Genomic DNA, 23,744 nt, shown 5'->3' with positions numbered 1-23,744 from the left:
CCATGCATAGAGATACACTGGAGGATGTTCTAAAGTATAGACACTGCTCTGAATGAAACATAGAGAACTTTGATGCTAGTGTCTGTGGCAGCTACAACGCACAGCACTTCAGCTAGCATGGCAGGGAAGGGTAGTACAAGAATGTGTCTAATGTTCGTTCTTTTAGCTCCGTGTGACCTGGATTCGCTTTGCCACAAGACAAAGTTGAGCAAAGGTTTAAAATCAATGCATAGCTATAAACACAGCCACAAGTGCATGGGAAGCCTGCAAACACGAAAACTAGGCAAATCTGTGAAGTACCCATCATTCCCATGGCAACTAAACGACTGCAGTGCCAGAGTTACTTTTAGGAAACTATGAGACCATAAAAGTCACCCAGGATCTTGCAATTGCACCTTGTTTTATTTTTGCATCATTTAAAAACAACGCTTTGCTAATGAAATGCCATTCGAAGTATCACAGGATCATTGCTTGCTTAGACCCCTCATCATCCAACCTTGTATAGGTGAGAGCCAGTCCTTACGCATGTACCTGTTCAAATAAACATCCGTTCATGTGACTGCCTGATTTGTGCAAGGATTATAAGATGCAATAAGACTTTACAATTCATTAGTATACACTTTAGAAACAGATATTGAATTCAATGCAGCAAATAGTTCAACTGCCTTTTGCAACACAGCATATGCCAGGTAGAAAATGCAGCAAAGGCAAATATATTCTGGAAATTGTTTTGCAAAGCCTTCACAGGCATGGTAGCAAATATATCGGTTAATGCCAGCAATGTCTGTTTTCTGCGAAGCTCTAAAAAGCTTTTGCACGAGTTGTCTAAAATGCCTATACACCTCTTCAGCCTATGAACTTGGCGTTTCACTGCAATGTAATGTTAAAATCAGAGGAAATAGTAAACCGCCTGTAAGACTTATAAGCTGTTGTAAAAAGAAAAAGCAATATATTTCTTAATATTGAAGAAGCATTCTGAACAAAATTAGACCAACTGAGGCTGCCACAAGTGGCCTTGAAAATATAAAAATACTTGCCAACATAAGTTGCTGGTCTAATGTGGAGGCCATGCATTTCAGTCAGCTGTACACATCGGTGCTAAGTCTTTGTAATGTTATGAAAATATTCATAATAGCACCTATAGACACAGCATAATACACCCAGTTTATTATGTCTTTTGGCATTGAGGATAAAAGATAGCTTATGCCTTTGCATACATTTTTAATATTTCTGCAGTTATGAAGATTAGAAGCTTGACGACTGCTGGCATACTAGTTTATGTTTCTCAAAGAGATGTGGACATCTAAAAATCCAGAAGCCCGAAATATAAATTTCAAAAAGTGCGAGGGTATCCAAATGCAGAGCTGTGAAATGTTATGCTCACACCTCTTTTTAATCTCTATACGAAGTTTCGGTTCAGCAAGGCATTATACAAGTATCGATGTTCATATGCCTCATGACTGGCATGTGTATTTGCACAAGTTTTTCACTGCCATTCAGGGTTGTTGCAAGTACTGTACTGAGCATGTGTTCCTCTTTCCCCCTAAAATATCCCTGGTGACAGCACTGTTGCCAGCACCATAAATGAAGCAATGCAGGCAGTGACTACAGTGCCAAATGCATGAAACACCTCGACATTGAGGTCTCGTCATACAAACTAGCTAATCTCAAACTTTGCGAATGATTGGGCTACGGCCCAAGTGGTGCAAGGGTTTCTTGCGAGAAGAAAAAAAGTAATAAAAGTGAACTGCTCTCTTAGCCCTTTCAGATACCACCTACGAAGAACTGTATGTACTTGTGTGAAACTGACATTTCAAGGCACTCGATATTCTATTGCAACAAAAATAGCGGCATAACACGAGGTGCATTCAAAAAGAAACCGAACTTGTGCTTTACTGTAGTCTTTGACTTTGTTTCTCGGCCACAAGTACGGCCAAACAAAAAATTTCATCTTGGAAGTGCCGCCTGCTGCCTTAGTCCATATCACAACTATGCGACATCTGGTGGAGGTGGTTTCTTTTATGTTCTGGGCGCCCCCATCAAGCCATGAACCCAGCTCCAGTGCCAAAAAAAAATACCCGACGCCGACCTTGAGCCTGTAATCTTCAACTTCTTCAAACATTAATGTTTTTTAGATTACTGCGTAATTTTCAATAAAATAACTAGTGGTAATGGCAGTTCATTTCTCCAACTTACCTCAACACTGTAGCAGCTTGGTGCAGCACATGGCAAATAGATTTAAACATGCGTAAATGTAAGCAAACATGCATAAGAAGATATGCAGACATCTTGCTAACATACTAGGTAAATGTCCTATGCAATCGGGTCAACTCAAATAAATAATTAGGTGTTCTTATCTCATTGAACTTATCTCAGGCACCTCACACTGAATATGTTACTAATAATGCCGATCACAAGTTAGGCTACATACATTGCACCTTCTCAAAACCCCGATATACACTAAAGCTACTCCTATATGAAACATTATTACGTTTCAATCTTGAATATGCCTCTTCTGTGCGAGACCCTTGCCACGACAACTTGATTCACTTGTTTGTACAGAATAACTCCATCCACTTGAAACCTTCTCACTGTAATTGCATTGCTGGTATAACTTCAATTAAATCTAGCCGAAGCTTTGCTTCTTTTGCACCCCCTTGTAAAATATCCTATTTGGCTTCATTTCACGAAATATTCAGTCATACCACCCTGCATGACCAACTAATCCTGAATCCTCAGTACATATCCCATTGCAGTGACCTCGTCATAAGGTTGGCATCGCATTATGCAACTCCCAGTGTTTTCATCTTGTACATTGGTACATTGAAACCAACTACCTGAAGACATGTCACTATTAGTAATTGTTTTCCAATAAACTTTACTCAGTATTCTGTAATTATGCAAAATAGACTAACTAACATTCTGTATTTACAGGCTGAATTATGTATTGTGTTTGTTGTCCTTACACAGCTAACATTGTGTAATGATGAGTTTATTCTTTGTTTAGTAACTTTTCATGCTGCATTTTCCTTGTCTACTTTGTAACCAGTCCCCTCTATTATGCCGTAAGGATTTTGAGAGTAAATAAAATAAAAATAAATATGCAACTGTATGCTGCAAAACGAAGTTAAATAAAGAGATTAGAAAGTCAATATATATTGATGTTTCTTAGCCCCTACAAATACAAATAGAAAAATCAAGGGGTGTACACAATTGTGTACATAGCGTGTCAAACGGTTGACATTCACCCAGCATTCCTTGCAAGCACTCAAAGCCGATGATTCAGTCCTTTTTATGCCAACTTAGTCGGACATCAGGGGTTGGCACTCCTTTAAGAAGTGGAGTTCGCTTGTTTGGGATTAAACAAAACCAACTTCATGCTTCAAAAACTAACATTTTTCAGGCAAAGTAACATGAAGTATCAACATTTTTAGGCTTGCTCTTGTAATTATTACAGTTCATTTATAATTTTAGTGAGGTAAAAGGTTAAATTATGTGACAGCTTTGTGTTAGTGACAACAACAAAGCATTCAGAAATACTACACAAAGGCAGCTGCTGTCCCTATCACAGTACATGTTCACAATGAGGAGAACGTTACAATACCTTGTGTAGCACAAGTGAGAAAAAGACTCGACAGGTTTTCACACAACCAATGTTTTTTTTTTATTTTCTGTCCCCCTCGCGCCAGTATTGCTGCTGCATCGCACGTGATCACGTGCATCCCCTTCTTCCATCACGACGCGATCCCCTTGCTGTTGGTGGCAACTACAACCCAGTGGCATTCAAGCCCTTAGCACCGAGGTTTGGTGGCCAGCCTGCAAGTAGGAAAGATACCAAAGTGTTTTTAAGTATCGCGTTCTGCGACCTGCTTTCAAGTCAATTTTTATTCTAGTTTCTCAGAACTTTGCAAGGAAATATGAGGAAATGGAAACAGTCAGCAATCCTAGATGTATCAGAACTATAGTACAAGTAAAAAAGAAGGCAGGAAATTGAACACGCAGAGAAGCACACAAGCAGCACAATAAAGAGGACCCCAAGACATAATGCATACAACACCATGAGAAGTGCATTGTGGATGACATATTTTGATCATTAAGCTTACCAGATATATTTTCGGCAAGCAGCACACCTACAGGGTACTGCACATGGAGATGCATGTCAACTGTGGGCACACAGTATTGAGTTAACATGGCTCACATTTTTCTATGCTTCATGGGCATGTAGGACTGCCTTGTGGGGGTGCGCGGCAATGGATGGTGGCGCTTGTGCGCTGAGAAGCAGCAAATGTGGCTCAATAAGGAATGAAAGCACCATTTGCAAGAAAAAAAAAAGAGAGTTCAATTATTTTGTATTAACGGCGTGTTACTATTATGTCTTTATTGTACCAAACTCATGAAAATGAACATTGGTGATTTTATTATTTACAAGTAAGCAAATACACAAGTGAAATAAAAACTGTCTGTTTGCATCATTTTTCACACACCCTACGGGCATTGAGAGACCATCTGGAGCTTTTGGTGGGTAGGGCACAATGACGATAAATCTATTCTAGCTTTATTTAGAGCTCATAAGTATGTAGGATGACTGCCAGTTGGGCGTGTTGGTAAAGGTTCATGATGAAACAAGTGCAAACAAGTGCAGTGTCCTCTCCGAGTCTGGGCTCATAAGTAATTTAGTCATTCAAATGCAAGCTCTGAAGGCCAGAATGCAAGGCAGCACCCCAAGTAATTCTTTCACTTTCAAGTGACTATGATAGTCCTCCACTGCTTTGCTGTTTTGTATCGCAATAAAAACCATACGTCTGAAGTGTCCAACATTCCAACGGCTTCTCTGGCGAGTGTGTAGAAATCCTCGGAAAACATTTTTTATTCTGCGTTCAGTATTCTTCCATCGGAGTGATGAACGCCCGGAACGATGGCTGGTGGACGTGATCACAGTGGTGTGAAAGTCTAAAACTGAAACCGTGCGCAGTTTTTGCAAGGCCTTCACCAATAATACTACATACACCGTACTGGTCGTATAAAGCATGGAAATTGTCAGATAATGTATTACTGAAGTTTCTCCAGCTTTGTTTAGTTAGCCTCAAAAACCACCACAGTTGAGGGGAAGAGTTTGTTCCAGCAACACTGGTACGCCAGCATTTTGAAATGAACTGTAGTGGTTTTACTCCTCCCAAGTGTGCATGCAACTAAAACAAACATGAAGTGTCCTTCACAAAACAGCAGAATGTCCCCGCTGTCTTGCAGTTGTGTTTAGGTGTTCTGCGATGCATATGGGATGAGAGCCAGCATGGGCAACATGATTAAGCGAAACGTGATGGCAAAATGTTCTCCAATGTTAGAACTTTGATAAGTACTGTTGTGCACTTTAAGCACAAATGATCGCGCAACATTACTAGATGACACTGGGCCCACGGGCAAGGTTTGAAAATTTACTGAAATCAGTTGTGCTAATACTTGCCAAAGACTTTTTTGTTGTTGTTGTTGAGAGCGGCGCCAGGCGCAGCACTCGCTTTTCTCCGCCGTAGGCAAGCACGCGACCGTCTCGCCGGCAGTGCCACGGTGCCTCCTTGAACGCGTGATAAAACAAGCAAAAGTGCTCTCTTGTGCAGTCTAAAGTTGCCTCAAGGGAATGAAATGCAATTTCAAGTTAAACATGTTTGTTTTAAAGCAAAGCCAGCCTACTTGCGAGCATTTCTGTGTGGATAAATTGAACCACATAGCTGCTGGGTGATGCCAGCAGTTGCTTTGTAGATTTTCAACATCAAAATTACTCCTTTTATATGGTAAAAAAACATGCTCATTGGTGCTGATGAGATTAACAATCTTCTCATTTTCACCATAATAAGCAAAAAGTTCTGTGCAGTTGACAGTCCCTTTAAAAAAATTGTACGCCAATATTACAGCTTCATTGCACTAGAAATACTGCAAATTGATTACATATGTTGAGCCCTCCTCGCAGCGAATTCCGAATATGCATGAAACCTGACAAGACAGCTTGTATATGCTTGGTAATCTTCAGTTCTACCATTCAACATTTGATTGAAAAATATAGCCCTCCAACAGTTCGCCCTGTCAGAAAACATGCATGTGATTTTCGGCCACAACTTCTTTCACGCACCTGTCCAAAACAGCCAGAAGAAGCAAGAACTGCAAGGTTTAGTGATGGGCAAATAGTTATGTGAGGTTGAAAAAGTAGTAATTTGGTTGAATCATTTAAAATCAAGCATTTTTATTATAATCCAATAACCTTAAACATTTTACGAATAAGAAATAGGCTTGTACGAATATCACATGCGCTTGTGTAATTTCTTCGCCTCTTAGCAGTGTCCTTTTTTGCTCTTATACCAGGAATGTCTCTTTCTTGTAGATATTAGCCAACTCACTTCGGAGTCTACTCACTCTGACTCGGATCGAGACGCTAGTCTCAGAATGAGTTAACATTTCTGTGAGTGTGCATCTAAATGAGTCCGTCTCTGGAAAATTTTGGTGTTTCTGAGTCCGAGCAATTCCAAAGTGCAAGATACATTTCCTGAGGGAATCTAAGTTCGATTTTTGTTTGCCAAGCTATGGTCATACCTACTCGTCTTCAGTATTACTATCCGCTTTACCTAGATCAGCGTTCATACTCGCGTCAATGCTCACATATTTCAAAGCCGTGTCTTTTATATACCATTTGAATAATTATTGATCAGTGGCATGAATTACATGGTGGAAGGCCTCGATTTTTCCCTAACCATTGACAACTAAAGGAAGTTGGTGATAACCTCTCCTTCAATACATTTAATAACAAAAAAGCTGGTGATGAATATATATTGCGCTTTCATCTCTTTCAAGAAGAACGACCTTACTGGTTTACGAGCACTTGTAACTCGTATTCTAAGGCACCATAAGAAAAGGTGCCAATAAGAGCATCGATTACGTGAAATTTCGGTGTTAAAAAGCACTGGCATTGTGGTCGAAAAAGACAGTGAGTCCGAGCGAGTCCAGCTGAACAAATTTTTGTGATAATGAGTACGGCTCCCAAAAATGTTTATTGAGTCCGAGTCTGAGCAAGCTCCACAAGTTTTTCTGACTTACGCTACCTTGGGTGGAAGCAAAGTGGAAGCAAGTTTCTATTAAATGTATGATTTAAATATGACTACATTGCAAGTTGTACACAGTGAAATATTTGTGTTTAAAGGTTTCCTACTTGGCCTATATAACAAGCTTTTAAACTTGATAGGGTCCTCCAACACTTCGAAAAGTGCACTGTTGTAGCCAAACACCGTCAGCAGCTACACGAGAGATTATGGAGGCCAATGAAATGCAAATGCTGGGTGATCGATGTATCAGCATGCCTTCGCTTGCTCCGACTAAAAAAGAAAGCGAGTTTCTGGCTTTGACACAATTGATTGTGAACTTGTGCTGAGCTGTGGCGTTGTAACCATATAATGAGATGATGATTGTCTTGCTGTGATGCAATACATTGCGCGGTGGTGTTCCGTCATGAGTATATATTTCCAGCATTTTCGTTAATAAAATTTCAGTTGTCAGCGCTCTTTCTGTCCTTGTATCTTCTTCTGTAGTTACATCAACTACTCGTAGTCTTGCGCTGTACAAATATGTTGAATCCCTATCACCAACTAGCCCAAGCATCTGTCTTATCAAGTTATGAAATAAAAACACTGTATACCCAAAATTTCCAAAACAAAGAAAATTCAGAATGTACGATTTGAGAATAAATGACCCAAGAACAGTACAACAAATTTATAAATGATGCATATGATGGTTCTATTCAAATAGACAAAGAAAATTGGAAGCGAGGTGCCACCTCATTGCTAGTGCAGTGCGGTATAAAGCATTGCTTGATTTTTTTTTTTGTAACACATATGAACTCAGTTTTCTCAATAAACTTTTGTTGTTATTGCGATAAGAGCCCACAAGTGTTTTAATATAGATGGATGTTATGATATGATCCCACTATAAATACAAATGTCCAATGAAATTCGCTGTTTAAAATTAACAGGGTTGCAGGCACTATAACCTTACTGAGTCTTGAAAGGTCGCTTCACGGCATTGCGAATATCCCCAAAGTGGTTGGTTTCACTGCACAAAGAACCTATGCGGCAGTGAAACCACCTTTCAAAGCGATTACACACGGTGAAGTATGTCTCACAGGCGCAGCCACTCAGTGATGTTCCGTGCAGGAAATTTTTGTTTTATCGGGGAATATTCGCCTGTCATTTTGAGCCAAAAGAAATCTTCGCAATATTGCAGGGTATTTCAGGAATGGTTAAATTCTCATATGACGACCGATAATTAGCGGTCACAGTGTGCCTTCATCTGCTGTTATCGGTTCTGGTGCATGCACCACGCTAGCAGAATCCTTGAGATTTGATGTACGCGGAGCGATTTCTAGTTCATTATTGGTGTTAGACTTGAATCCCGCAATGTGCAGTGTACTATCACTATATGAATGAATATGCCATGGCTTTGTTGTGCGGCAGCGGGTAGGCTAGTCATGACTTCAAAAGTGGCCAGTACACCATACACGTGTAATTATAGTGTTTGCTAGAGATGAGCGCGGAAATGAGTACTGTTATGCCGGGAAATATGCTGGAACTTTCGTCAACGTTAACAGGGAAAAATCCCCGAAATAGGGAATTTTCATGTCTATGACTGCGAATTCTTCGGCGTAGAACGAAACATTACTGGCCACAGTGTACATGCTGAATCGGCGGTGACGTCAGACCAAAGCGATCGCTCCACGAAGTTCGTCCTACCACTTTGGTTGTGACCGTCAAGTTTGTACGAGTGCCGATCGCATTGTTGCACAATATCGAGGCACAATGGAGGAGATGCGTCAGCCACTTGAGGTCGTAAGAGATGACCAGCAGTCTACTGAACACGAGTCCGTGTTCCGAGCGAACTTGGCCGACGAAGACGCCGTCAATGAATGGATGGAAGCGTACAGCGTACGGACCAACACTTCTTGGATTGTCTGGCGCGTCCAGAGTGTTGGGGAAAGGTGGGTTTGTCTTGTCGATGCCATTTACTGCACTACAGCCGTTTGAGCGATCATTTACTCAGGGCTTACAGATGAAATTATAGTTTCGAAATTCCGCGCCGCGCTACAAGGCGATTTTATTGGTGTCATGGCGGCAGCTCCATTTGCGGTAATGAGGTTGCTGCGACAATTGCGCCGAAATGTGAAAACTGCTACATACTGAAACATTTCGACCGAAGAGGCACACAATTAACGCTGAGCGTGCGCCAAGTCGTTTTCGCGGTCTTTCGGCGCAAAAGAAAAAGTGGTAGGCGATCGAAACACGAGTGCTTGACCATTTTTCACCATGGCGAAAAAACGTGCTCTGTCCCGTGTCCTCTACGCGCCTACTTGCGCATCATATTCAATTGTGCTGAATTGGTAGTCTAGGCTCCTCAGGGCATGTGAGCCAAACATAGCGCAGGACGTGAAACAGAATTTACAATTCTTAAACATCTTCAAATCGTTCGCTCTTCTCTCCCCCCAATGATGCCGTCAACCTAACCGTGCCATAAACTCAAAGTGGACGGCCACTGGCTGATATGACACCCCGTGATGGGCAATGTTACCGCGGCCGTCCCAATATGCGGCGATGTTCGCTCGTCGCGCTGCAAGTAGCTTAGCATTCCAAGAAAAAAAAAAAGGGCGACGCGCGCTCGCGAACAGGTCTGCGTAATCTTGTCTTTTTTTATACATGCTTGTGTAGTTTTCAGCCCGCTCGCTAGTACAGAAAGCACTTAAAAACGCGACCAACCCCATTAACTCTGGCCATACTTGACACTGAAAATTGTTGCGGCAGTCGATTAGTACGACAATGAGCTCATTTAAATAGCCATTAGATGACTACTTAAAAAATGTAGCAGGGTCTCTAAGTTACTGCTGTAAATTTTAGTGCTCATTGAACAACACAGATAAGAGCTGCATAGTCCTAAAATCTCTCCAGGCCAATAACATCTAGGTGGGAATACCAACAGTGTAGTAGACACGCCACTTGGCAGCTTAGCGTCCTTCCTGTCCCTGTCTTTTTTTGTCTTGGTTGCTTCTGCATTCTGTTGATGCTGCTGGGGTTCCCACCAAGACTATATACCAACTTGCCCAACAAGCCATCTTAACTCAATAACTGAATACTCAACAGAGATTATTTGCTTGAGCTAATGATAATGAAGAGGCAGTTGACGAAAGCCACCTAGCTCTTGGTTGAGCTCACAATATTCATGTATAACTACCATCTGTTCGGAAACTTTGCCTGCTGCAACCGGTCTTGCACTACTGCAATGACATGCGCACACTGCAGTATCTTGAATGTGGCAACTTCAGCACCGAAGCATGTGCCCTACCATAAAACTTTGCTTGGTGCATATAGATTGCAACATTATGTGTCATTTCACCTAGCAGGCTCTGCAAAAGCTACAAGTATTGGCCTAACCAGCGATGCTGAAAAGGGTGGTAGCTGAACTTGCCATGTGTTGTAGCAGGCTCTTGGTATAAATACCCAACTTGATGTTAATGTCACGTTCATATACTGCCCGTCTCTATGCAATTCTGCCACAAATTCTAGATGCCTCTTTTTTTTTCTGGCTCGGGAGGGGAAGAGGGGACCGTCGCAAACAATACCAACTACAACTTATTCAACACATTGTCAAGTCGGGCAAAAAAATATTCACCAAGTTGTGGAGTCCAAAATCTGTCATAATTGCTGAAGTTAAAGGTTATTGTGAGTATTGAATAATTCTTTGTTGCTTTCAGTCAACAGTCTGTACAGACAGAGTCCTTTCCTGGCGTGCACCGAGCCAAACGATTGTTCAACACTACCATCATCTTCATGATGGCATGGCAGCTGAAGCACCTCTGGGGTGCCCCAGTGAGATGTGTGACAACCACTCATATGGTGCTCATACAATCGTGCGGTGCCATGCCATTGCACAGAATACAACATACGAGCAGCCAGCTGCAAATGTGATAAAAGCATAGCTATTTCAGCAGTGCAACTGTGAAAAGAGTTTTGTACTTCTAGTTATTCTTACTTAGATAATTATATTTTACAAAGCAGTGCATTATGAAAGAGCTTATCCCCATTTGCACCCATGTGTGTCATGCAAAATGGCTTTTCACAAAATTTGGCGCTGCCAGCATCACACAAAGAACAAGAAGAGTGGCCCACGCAATGCCAAGTGCATGGCAAAAGTTGACGTAAAAATAAAGCTGGCCACGTTTGACACCAAACGCAGGGACAAGTATCTGCAGAGAGAGGTGCCTCTTTCTGCAGTGATACGAATCGACGACAGGCACAGCCACAGCACCGACTCAGCGGATGCTCTGCGGCTACTTCGCGGCACTAGGTCAACAAGGCAAACATTCCTCCGTTACTTCAGCGAAGGCATGACCCCTAGTGAAGCAAGGAGACTGCATGAGAGCAAGCTCTCTATGGAAGATGATGGCCCTGCAAGGCTGGCCAATGCGGCTTTAAATCCGCCTCAAAGAACGGTCTACCACTGGCACAGCGTTTGGAGGGAGGCCTGTTTTGGTGGTACCTACATCGACCCAGTGCTGAAACTGGAGGAAAAGGCTCCTTTGTATGCAGCTCAAGGTATGTCTAAACTTGTGGTATAATCTGTCCTCTACGTAAAACAGTATTCATAAGCATAAGCACTCATTTTCAATGTGTGAATGGTGAAGTTGTAGCTATGACAAATTACAGACACATTCAGCACAAAGCCTCATCTACTTGTGATTCATGCCAGTGGCTTGGTTGTACACTGCACATGCCAGTCAGAGCATACATTTACCATTATTTTCTTGGGAAGTAAGAAATGATGTATTTACTTTGAAACCCACAACTTTTTGATGAATTTATGTTCCTGTGAAATCAGAAACATCAAATTCTTGGAGTAACCTTGAGTATGGCAAACTTAAAGCCCAAGAAGTGCACAGGCAGTCGGAGTTTCAAGTGGCGAAACCAGATCAGATTGATAGGGAAACCGAAATGATGAAAAAGAAAGGGGAAAGAAGAACATATACATGACCAGATAAAAGAAATAACAAAAATGTTATTTATTTTCTTTGAAAGTGACACTGACTTATTTTTAAAAGGTTTTTGGTTCAAGGCATAAGTTGGCAATCTAGACCAACTGACACATTGCATGAGCATCAATTCACAGGGAACCAGCATTAATGAAGCTCGCGAGTCAGCCCATAGAAACAAATTGTGAAATATAAGACTTGAAAAAAAGAAATGAGATGCCTCAAACTGGCCGGCCTATGTTTCAATGTAAGTATTTATCTTTGTCAAAGGCATTTTGTCCTTCTTGGCTGTTACTTGAAAGGATTAGTTGTAAATGTCATTAAAGGAAGTGTTGAAATTTCGGAAAGCATGACAGCAGCAGCAACCAGAGCTGTACAGAGTGTCAGCCACACAGGTCAATCTAGAGAGGCCATTTAAACTTGGGAGAAAACAAAAAAAGAAAAGAAGCGTAAAGCACAAGAATGGGACAAAGGAAGGCGATACAAAAATGGGTGCTGACTGTCAACTGAAATTTTAATTGACAAGATCAAGGATACACGGATACAAAAAAAATGGTTAGATTACAAATCTTCAGTCATGTGCGTCACATCAAATTGATTTTTTTTTCAAACAGATGAAGTAGCGGAGTGCTCACACATCTATGGCCCCTTTGGTGGATGGCAAAAGCCTCAAATATCTCCCGTGCGAGCCTTTGACAACAGCATTTTAGGACTGTAACATTCGACAAACGAAGGCATGCTGCAGCCATGCCTAGCACAATGTGTGGCTAAATTACTACAAACACCAATCTTTACATGAATTGACACGTTTGCGAGGCCTATAACTGATGCACCTCCCAGTCTGTACCACAGACACACAGCCGCTTGAACACTGAATTATGACATATATTGATCACTGGATGAACGGCTTGTTATGTTTCTTTGAACAGCTTGCTCCGCTTCCTTTCTGTTCGTTCGCATGGCGGCACATTCCGCCTAGCTTGGTGGCACCGATTGCTCTCACTGTTCAGGAAGATGGTCAGGTATCTTAAACCTATCTTATCCTGGTACTGGCGCCATACCATTGAAGACTGAGAAGTAGAGCCGAAACAGAGAACACCTTATTTGACAGATGCGAAACTAAAAAAAAAATTCAGCAGATCCCATATACTTTGGGACTTCACATTATGTGAAGCATGCGGAGGGAAGGTGGCCGTGTTGTAACTTTTTTTATTCAGCGACATGTTATGAAATGATGCTAAATATATGTACAAATGTTGCAGGAACAGATGCATATTGAACAGTTGCAGATGTTTCTATAACCAGTTGTTTGCACTTGCACAACGGTGCCATCAGTAACATGAGTATTAGCAACACCAGAAGTGATAAGCTGATATGAAGAGTTTGTGCTTGCAAGGATGGTAGCCCTGGACACTGGTACATAAATCCACTTCTGTGCATGGCACCTAACTACAATGCACATTTACACAACATAAAGGTTGTAGCATAAGAGTAAATATGTATTCTTTATGAGATTGCATAGCCAGCACTGCAACCACATTTGACGTTTTACGAACGTTACGGTCTATTTGAAAAATAGTTCCGAGATCTAGCATGGCTCTGTGGTAGAATTCTTGATTGCCTCGCATTATGCTTGGGTTCGACTCCTGCTGGCACCCTGATAGACTAATATGTGGAGTTTGACGTCCCAAAACCACCATATGATTATGAGAGACACTGTAGTGGAGGGCTTCGCAAATTCCAACCACCTGGGGTTCTTTAACGTACACCCTAATCTGAGCACACTAGCCTACAACATTTTTGCCTGCATCGAAAATGCAGCTGCCGCAGCCAGAATTCGATTCCGCGACGTGCAAGTCAGCAGCCGAGTACCTTAGCCATTAGACCACCGCGGCGGGGCCCTGCTCGCACCCTGACATTTTTCTTTGTGTTTGTCGAGTAAATGCTGCCGCTGTCAGCTTTTTCTTAAAGAGGCCCTGCAACACTTTTTGAGCATGGCCAGAAAATGTTGCCATTTGGTAGAAGAGGCTCCCAAGAACACACGGGCCAAATATTATAGTGCAGTACGCGGCTTGGAATTTGCAATAAATAAATGACCAAAGTCAGCTAAAAATTGCTTTCTCTCGTTTCAACAAATGACGGAGGAAGCTGAAAAATTATTCAAAGGCCATCTATGAGCCATTCGCTGATTTTAACATGGCGCGTTCGGTCCTTACAGGGATCACCGCGAGATGCCGCAACTTGTCCCCACGCGCGCTCGCGATCACACAGAAAAGACCATGTATTGAAAGCGAAAAAAAACAAAAAGAAAGTTTTCAATGACAAAAGGCACGTGTGACATTTTTTTTTTTGCCCATGCCATACCCCCCCCCCCCGGCTTAGCTCCCAGAGCTTTCGCCGGGATGAGAGCAGAGCGAATGCGATTGCAGCATGACAAATCTTTGAGAGTCCCCTCATACCGGACGTATTCTTAAAATTTTTGCAGCGTTTAATTCGTGAGGCAATATGCTCTTTTAGTGAATCCATTCCATGGTTACTTAAAAAGGTGTTTCAGAGTCCCTTTCACGTTCATGCGTTACAATGGCCCATGTGTGTTCTCGTCGTTTTTGGGTAGATACCAAGTGTCAAACAGCTGTGGCAAGGTATGTGCCACTGTTTAACTGTTTAACAAGAAGTGTTTAACAATACATATAATGTTATTTGTGTTTTGACCAGCGTGTCATAATCATCAAACCCTCTCATATTAATTTAGGTTCCCACCAAGTTAAGGAGATTATCACGTGAGCACCTAGACGTAAGCGGCTAGATAGATAGATATAGACAGGCAGATAGATAGATGCCACCACCGCAACCAGGATTCGATCCCGCACCCTGTGGGACAGCAGCCGAGTACCTTAGCCACTAGACCACCGCGGCAGGGCTTATATATATATATATATATATATATATATATATATATATATATATATATATATATATATATATATATACAGGTAGATAGATACCGAAAGTGCATGCAGTACGCAAAGAAATGCTCCGCATTCATAAGGGAATGCGGGCACCTGCACGGGTCCATGCTCTCTTGATTTTGCTCATCTTCCCTGCTCTATCTGATACTAATTTGTAACAATGCTCGCTGATGTAGCCTCTTTCCCTTTGTCATTAATCGCTGTGTAGCTGACAGTGTGCTCGTGGAGAATCAATAAATGAAGTACAAAAAGATTGCAGTAAACCTGAACTCCACTCGTACTTCAAGGAGTCAAAATATTTTTGCTGCAATTGATTTGTGAAGCAACAAACTCCGACAATGAGGTAATGTTATGATCGCTTGAAAAAAGCCTGCAAGACGTTTTTAAAAGGCAAGGTGAAGCTAGAACAAAAACTTACTTTGCAGGAACACTTTGCACTGTACAGAGAGCAAAATGGCCATTAAAAGTCATGCGCCTGAAGATTGTTCTTAAAAGACCACCTGCCATTCAACATAACTTTCCAGGCACTCACATAAGTGTGACTCGTGGTGGCAGCAGTGCCTGCTGGGCAGTGGTCGTGGTTACCCCCATCATGCGACGAGCTCATAACCTCGAGCTGGCGAGGGAGATCGTCTTTGTTGATTCGACTGCCTCATGCGACACCACCAAATGCACAGTAACAGTGGTGCTGACTGCGACCAAGGCTGGTGCTGTCCCACTCGCAGTACTAATTCACAAGGAGCAGAGCACCGATGGCTACCTGGCTGCTTTCAAGCTCCTCAAGGAAGCCCATCCTCTCTGCTTTGGAGGCCAACCAGTAAGTAAGGAAGTAGGCATAAAATTGTAAATTTTGTGCACAGTGAATTGCTATATATTAATGCCATCCCAATTCTCTACAATAGCATTGTTAACACAAACTTACAAGAGCAACTAGTGAAGAAAATGTAGAGGCCAGTGCTCAATGCGTGGCTTGACTATAATTCATAATCTGAACTACAGGTTTTCCCGCCCACTTTAATCCAAGTGCCAGCTTAAATAATCTGCTTGCCATTGAAATAATCTGAGCGCCGAGCTACTTAATCCATGTGCCAAACATTTAATCCAAGCGCCAACTCAATGAGGCCGCATGTCAGTGAGTTTAATCCAATTGCCAATGACTAATTAAAGTGCCAGTCATTTTAATCCACGCACTAGAAACACTAGTTTGCCGCTTTATACAGTATAAATGTGAAAATAACGTAAACATGAAGTCACAATAAGAACTTTTCCTTCACCTATGCATGCTTGCGCTTATGAAATGAAGTGCGCATTGCTATTTCCTCCTAACATTTTGGTGTCATAGCTTCAAAATAAAAAAAGAACAGTGTGTGTTGATTGAATTTATGGGTACTAAGAGTATTTTCTCATAGAGTCAGTGTATGGTTCGTCGCTACTGCATTATTCTGGCTAACCATGTACACCATCCCATATGCATAGATTCGTGTCGTCTGCTAAGCAGACTGCTTTCGGCTACTTATTCGCTGAGGGATTCGCAGTCGTCTGCTCAGCCCGGTGATAACGGTGATAGACAGATGGTCACCAGGGCCTTTTTCAAGCCCTTCTCGCGGCTTTTAGCCTTGGCGACCCTCCAGTTTTTGTATGGTAAATAAATAAAGTTTGATTTGACTTGATATTCATTCGTTCTTGAAATCAGAAACAACCATTTAAAACTCAAGTTGCATTTGTTTCGGTTCATTTGGAATTAGGTTTTTTATAAAAGCATAATAAGGGAAACTCCTGTTTTCATATAAAAAGACAACGCTAGTATTCCTGAAGCGTGTTTGCTTGAAACACGCGTTCATCGATTACACATAATTTTCTTTGAATAAAAGATAACTAATATGAATATAAAATATGACTTCCGTTTTCCACATCAGGGTCACGAGTTTGCGTCTTATGTGCCCTGCAGGACGAAAGCCTCTTAAATGATTTCTAATTTGCTCTGCCCTAATTTATTGAGCGTGTACCTGTTTCTGACTCATCACTGCCCACAGTCAAGTTCTTCATATCTTGTGATGCATCCCGGTACTCCAATAACAATATTATGTCTGCCGCATTACATGACCTGGCCCAGACATCTAATGCTATACAAATCTAATTATGAGCTTTGTTGACGAGCACAAAATATCCTTGATTTTTTCTTTCATTGCTATTAAAATGACTCCACCCGTGCCAAGCACTCATCTACAAACTTCTACATAGCACAGTATAAGCACTGCAAACATGGCTCAAGCGAACCACGGAATTTTTGTTTCCTTGAATACTAGCGGCGAATACTAATAATAATGATTTATTCTACTTTCCGACTATAGTATTTTATATTGTAGAAACTGCATTTCAAATGCATTGCCAATTTTACGCCCCGTATTGTGCTTTTTGTGCATGGATTGAACTGACTGGCACCTGAATTCAAGCCAGTGGCGATTGGATTAAACATGGTGGCACTTGGATTAAAATCACTGGCACGCGGCCTGATTGAGTTGGCACTTGGATTAAATATGTTGGGGCTTGGATTAAATGTTTGGCACATGGATTAAAGAGGTTGGCGCTCAGATTATTTCAATGGCGTGCAGATTATCTAAGCTGCCACTTGGATCAAAGTGAGCGGGAAAACCTGTAGTTTCCTATGGAACTTCTGAAGACATTTCTGAATTCGCGTATGAGTAATGACACAATAGCAAATAGCTCCATTAAGCTGGACCAAAAAAATAAAAAGTTGTACCAGGACAGAAGTTATTTGTGACAAAAACAAAAGTCAACAATACTGCACAGACTAAGCCACAGGAGAGGGCCTTTGTGGTTCTTGTGGGCATTTATAGAAATCACCTACATGCTCTCATCATCATCACACATTTGGCTATGAATTCTAATCTTTCCCATGTGACACCATCATTGTGGGTGAAGTGTGCCTGTTCTGTGCATTTCACTCAGGCTAGATAAGCGTTTCTCAAGCTAAAACATGTGCCCACACCATAGGTCGGCATAGCTTGTGGAACTCTCTCAGGCTCATTCATGAAATATATCAGTCTGTTCAATTTGCCAGCACCACGTGAACCAGCTCACGATGTTCTGCGTCTTGCCATTCGTTTCAGCGGTGCAGCATTGACAACCTCTGAACCCTGCCATTCATTTCTAAAGGTGCAGAAGAGGTACAGCGCTGGTTCACGATTTTCCCGCCCCTCCCACACTGACAGTGCCGGCTTGGTGCAGTGGCGCGTGCAGCTGAGCAAACGACGCAATACTTTGGTGTAGGCACCGTACCTGCCTCCACTGACACGATGTGTTTTTTGCTAAGAAGTTTGTGCCTCATAAACTGTATGCAGAATCATTTGGCCATCGGTCAGTGTTACCTTAACGGTGTTAACTAAGTGAACAGAAATAAGGCCTGCATCAGCACATCGTCATTCGTTTTGGGTGTTGCACTGTGCCTGCACCACTGAACTTGCGCTTCACAATTTCTGAACTTTGCATGCACAGCCGTGAACCGGTTTCAATTGGTGCAGGTAAATCAAATGCACTTTGTATATTGAACTTTCCACTCATTGTACTCAGACTCACAAAATTTTTTCTGAGCTGAACTCACCCAAACTCTCGTTCACACATATTTATTTATTTAACAATACTGTAAGCCTTTGTACAGGCCCATACAGGTTCTTAAGCCGGACTCACTCAGACTCAAACGCACCAAAACATTACTCAACCGCACACACTCAGCCTCAGACTCACGGCTGGACCTGAGTGTGAGTGAGTACTACTGAGTCAACTCATGAGTTCATCAGAATAGAATTAGCTTCTTTGATTGTGGTGTCAGTGCTCTTTAACACCAATATCTGATGTAATCGGTGCTCTTCTTGGTGCCGCTTCACACAGCATCTTCGAAAACGAGTTTCGAGTGCTTCCAAACCAGTAATGTCATTTTTCTTGGAGGAGATGTTAAAATATAATAGTCGAGAAATTCCCTGGAAGACTTAGTTTGGGAGTGCCAAGGTGCCCCCTTGTATAATTCAAATGTCTAATTAATAAATATTGAAACGGTGTATGAAAAACACTGCTTTGGAATACCTATGAATAGATGTGAGTATAAATGTGAATCTAGGTAAGGCTGAGTAATGCTGAAAATGTCTAGGTGGAACCTCAAGTCGGCAAAAGAAAGTGGAACTCACTCAAGAAATATATTTTGCGCTTTAGACACACTCGGACTCACTCTCCAAAATTTTGCTTAGCCGAACCCGCTCGGACTCACACTCACTAAAATTTTCTTCAAACAAACTCTCTCGGACTTCGACTCACAAAAATAGTGCTTATCCAGACTCAGACTCATAATGTGAGTCTGAGTGAGTCCGTGTGAGTTGGCCAATGAGTGAGTTCGTGGACCTATTGCCCGAACTCTCTCTTCTTTTTAATATACTGGTAACAGATGCAAACTTACACTTGTCTTTAACCTTGAAACTTACCATAAATGTTACTGCTCTCTATAGTTTATTAAAAAGCAAATAGCGAACTCAAATTCAATAGAAACTTATTAGCCAAGGCTATTTATATTTTTTGATTCACCCACGAAAATTGTTCTCACAACAGCCACGACTTTTCTATGCTTTTATAACTATGAACAGCTTTCAACTTTATTGCATTGTCTTCCAGGCCCCACAGGTACTCATGAGTGACAATTCGAGTGCTGAGAAGGCCGCCCTGCAGCAGACATGGCCGTCAGCAAGGCAGCTTTTGTGCCATTTTCATGTGGCACAAGCGGAGTGGCGCTGGCTGACGACATCTCACAACTCTGTCGACAAAGACCAGAGGAGACGATTCATGTCTGCCTTCCAACTGGCAAGTTTTTTTGCAATCTAGTTGTAACTCTAGCTCTAAGATAGGAGGTGCATTCGTTGCATCTGCACTTAGTGAACAAATTCACAATGGTCTGCTATTTTAGCATTCGTTTCATGTTTCCAAGATGATGGCGCTGGCATAGCAGCATAGGTGCATAAAAAGCACAGCTGTCCTGCAAGGCTAGTGCATGAATTACCTTCACTTCCTCGCGGTATAATTTGGAGTGTATGCCGCACAAGATTCCCTAATCTGCAGATGAAAACGCAGACAGTATTTGTGTCCATTTTAATCACATTTAAAAAGTACACCAGTAAACGTCTGGTGGGTTCAAATGATTTCGAATGCCATAAAATGAGGCTTGTACAAATATTCAAATGCTTTGAATATTCAAATGAATAATGCAGTACTCAAATTTGATTTGAATCAAAGTTAAATTGCTGAAATTTTTGAATTATTAAAAACGAACAAAATAGGTGTATATTAGTCCACACGTAACACTCTGTAAAGGTGGTTTCACGGCAGTGGAGGAATGCTAAACCATGAAAGCAGTTATCCAAGCATATTAGACCAGATGTAAAAGTGGTTTCACTGCAGTGAATTGGTGCTAAGCCGTGAAAACACGTAATCAAGAGAAATTCGCACTGCAGCAAAGCCCCACTTCAAGGTTTTAATAAAGAATTACAATGACATTGATTCTGCTTTTTTTGTTGTTTTCAGTTTAAAAGCTCGTTACACAGATTTATATGCTCTAAGTAAAAAAAATTGAAACGCAGCATATTTTACTGGCTATTACTTGGACTGCACCAAAAGTCGAATGCTGCTACAATTCGAAGTTGTTGCCACTTCGTTTGATGAAAAAAAAATGGCCTTTGCATAGGCCCTGTTTCAATTTTTAAAGATCTGTGCAAGTTTGCTTGGCCATGACAAATATGCCCCTTTTTGTTTATAATATGCAATATATATACTATTACAATTCAATTAGATATTATTCGACCAAAATCACTATTCGCTTCGAATTCACTTCGAACCTAAAATTCCCTATTCGCACAAGCGTACAGAAAATGTCAGCAGCATCAACTTTTATGGACCACCGCTTGGCAATTCGTAGAGCAGACCGCGGCAATCAATTTCCAGATTACAGCGCTGCGCACCGTGCACAGCCTCCATTTAGAAAAACAATTCCCGCGCTCCTGTCCTACACCTGACCAATCCTTCTTTCATGAGCAGTGACACAAATTCGCCGATCGGCGACTTGACGAAGCACGCAGCTCATCGATTGGGTTAAGCCAGTCACGACGGCAGGCTACGCTTTTTCCTCCCTTTGAAAGAGAAGGGTGGCGAGACCGCACGAAAATTTGAAACTAGCTGAAACCAATGTTCTAACCCCTGTGAATTCCTTAATAAAGTATTTGCAAAATCCTTGAGGAGGCAGCATGTTCACGGAGCAAAGGTGCAGATATTTTTGATTTTTGGTCCTTGGGGATTGTTTACTGGCCTTTTGAACTGGGGCAAGCATGTGCAGACCACAAAGTGACTTCAATGCAGACAGTGAAGCATGAATCTGTATTATGGTGCAGTTTAAAAAAAGCGAAAATATCCAAATACGAGAACCTCATTGAAAAATTTCCTGCTATCTGCAGGTCATGTATGCAGACACAGCAGAAAAACTTGAAGCTGCCACTGCCGAAGTGAAGGCCCTACAACACGATGCCTTCGTGTCTAGAGTTCTGACATTCTTGCGCCGACAAGAAGAGTGGGTGCAGCTCTACCGTTTGGACGTCTTGACAAGGGGCCACAACACCAACAATTTTGCGGAGGCAACCATACGCGTGCTCAAAGACATTATCCTGAACAGAGTCGAAGCATTTAATGCAGTCGCACTCGTAGACTCTGTGGCTCTGGTGTGGGAGAAATACTTTGAAAGCCGTATCCTCCGCCACGCCTGCAGCCGTGTTGCAGCCCATCAACTACTGTACAAGCGGCTGCTGTCGAGAATGCCGAAAGATGCAGCCGAGGCCATCCAAGTGGTAGGCCAGGGACAGTACATTGTGCCTAGTGCGACCCACCCCAGCTCCAGTTATGAGGTCTATGCTGACATAGGACTATGTACATGTCTCTTTGGTAAGAAAGGTGCATTTTGTAAGCACCAGGCTTTGGTGCAGAAAAAGTACGGAGGACTGTTTCCGAATGCTCCGGCACTGAGTACTGTCGACCGGTACCAACTGAAACAGCTGGCCCTGGGCGAGAAGTGTCCCCCCAGGATATTTTTCGAACCCTTCAAAGAGGAGGAGCCCAGCCGGAGGAGCCAGACGAACTCCAAGCATTGCAAGGCACCAGCACGCAAGAGGCCACACACCTCGCACCTGTACCGTCGGTGCCTGATGCAGCCCAACTTGCCCAGGTAGGACAAGCCCCTTGAAAGGGCCCTGAAGTACTTTTCAATTAAACATAGGGAATGCTACTGAACAGTAGTCAAGGCTTCTTTTATTCCTGTAAGCATATTATTGTGCTCTTCCGCACTCACGAATTTACAATTTCATATTGGTGGATGTCATCATTCTTAGGGCAATTTCAAGATTTCAACACTATTGGTGTCGTATTGTTCCATGTTTGGGCTACAGGTCACCAATTGTTGGTATTAGCAGCACTTCCACTAACAGAATAGTCAAAACAGGTGACAGGAAAACCTTAACTTAAACTGACTCCTCAGCTTGAACTTTATTCTCGAGCAGTTGTCTGCAGTTAGAGAGGAGCAAAATAAATGTGCAGTTCTTGTTGGTGTGCTGTACACTTGAAGTATATTTCTTTCATCACTTTTGGTGCAGGCCCAAGAACATGCATACGAGTTCCTGGAGGTCCAGTTGCGGCGTGTGCATTCTATGAATGCACACAATCCAGCTTACCTTGATATCGTGAAGGGCCTTGCAGAGGAGCTTGCTCGTGTTCAGAACAGCAGCGATGGGACAGGACTGATGCTGGCATTCAAGGCTACCGCTGCAGCAAGACGTCGCCGGGCCCGTCACATAAGGGTGCAACCGACCAGCACTGCTAGGCGTAGGCCAGGGCTTACAAGGGGGTCCAAGAGGGTCCCTACAGGGCGCCCATCAGTTGAGCCAGCTGCCAAGAGAGCAAAGAAGAGGCCCCATTCTTTGAGTCACAGCATAGAGAAAAATGTGCCTGGTGCAAGGCTGCACTGAATGGCAGCTGCCTCCCACCAACTGGGCTCACGACAGTTCTAGGCACAGAGCCAACTTGGTTTCAAACATCATTTCTACGGTTTTATGTGGCAAAACGATGATATGATTGTGAAGCACACCGCAGTGGGTGACTGATGATATGTGGGGTTTAACGTCCCAAAACCACCATATGATTGTGAGAGACGCCGTAGTGGAGGGCTCCGGAAATTTCGACCACCTGGGGTTCTCTAACGGGCTCCCGAATCCGGGCACACTGGCCTACACCATTTCCACCTCCATCGGAAATGTAGTCACCACAGCCGGGATTCAATGCCACGGCCTGCGGGTGAGCGGTTAAGTATTTTAGCCAGTAGACCACCGCGACGGGGCGCACAGTGGGTGCCTTCGGATCAAATTGGGCCATGCGGGATTCTTTAAAGTGAACCTAAATCTACGCGAAGGAGCAGCTCATCGCCACCGCTGCACTTGATGCTTCATCTTTGATTGAACCAAAGCGAGAACGACTCCTCGCATTAGCTGTAATATCATAACCTTACAATTGGTCACCTTAGCCACAGGCAGAAGCATTTGGCTCTGCACTACTACCTCAGTATCATGCATACAGCCTTGTCAAAGCTGATGTTAAAAGAATGGTGCCCACTAATCCCACTAGTCTCTTGGATC

The 23,744-nt window shown here is 42.5% G+C and overlaps 1 pseudogene; it reads left to right on the top strand.

Annotated features, from left to right (window-relative positions):
* Nucleotides 1-10,944: 10,944 nt before the first annotated feature.
* Nucleotides 10,945-23,305, top strand: LOC142784689 (uncharacterized; annotated as a pseudogene).
* The last annotated feature ends 439 nt before the right edge of the window (nt 23,306-23,744 follow it).

Source organism: Rhipicephalus microplus, unplaced genomic scaffold, assembly GCF_043290135.1.
Source record: "Rhipicephalus microplus isolate Deutch F79 unplaced genomic scaffold, USDA_Rmic scaffold_15, whole genome shotgun sequence".
NCBI classification, from domain to species: Eukaryota; Metazoa; Arthropoda; class Arachnida; order Ixodida; family Ixodidae; genus Rhipicephalus; species Rhipicephalus microplus.
This window is presented reverse-complemented; position numbering and strand designations above follow the sequence as displayed.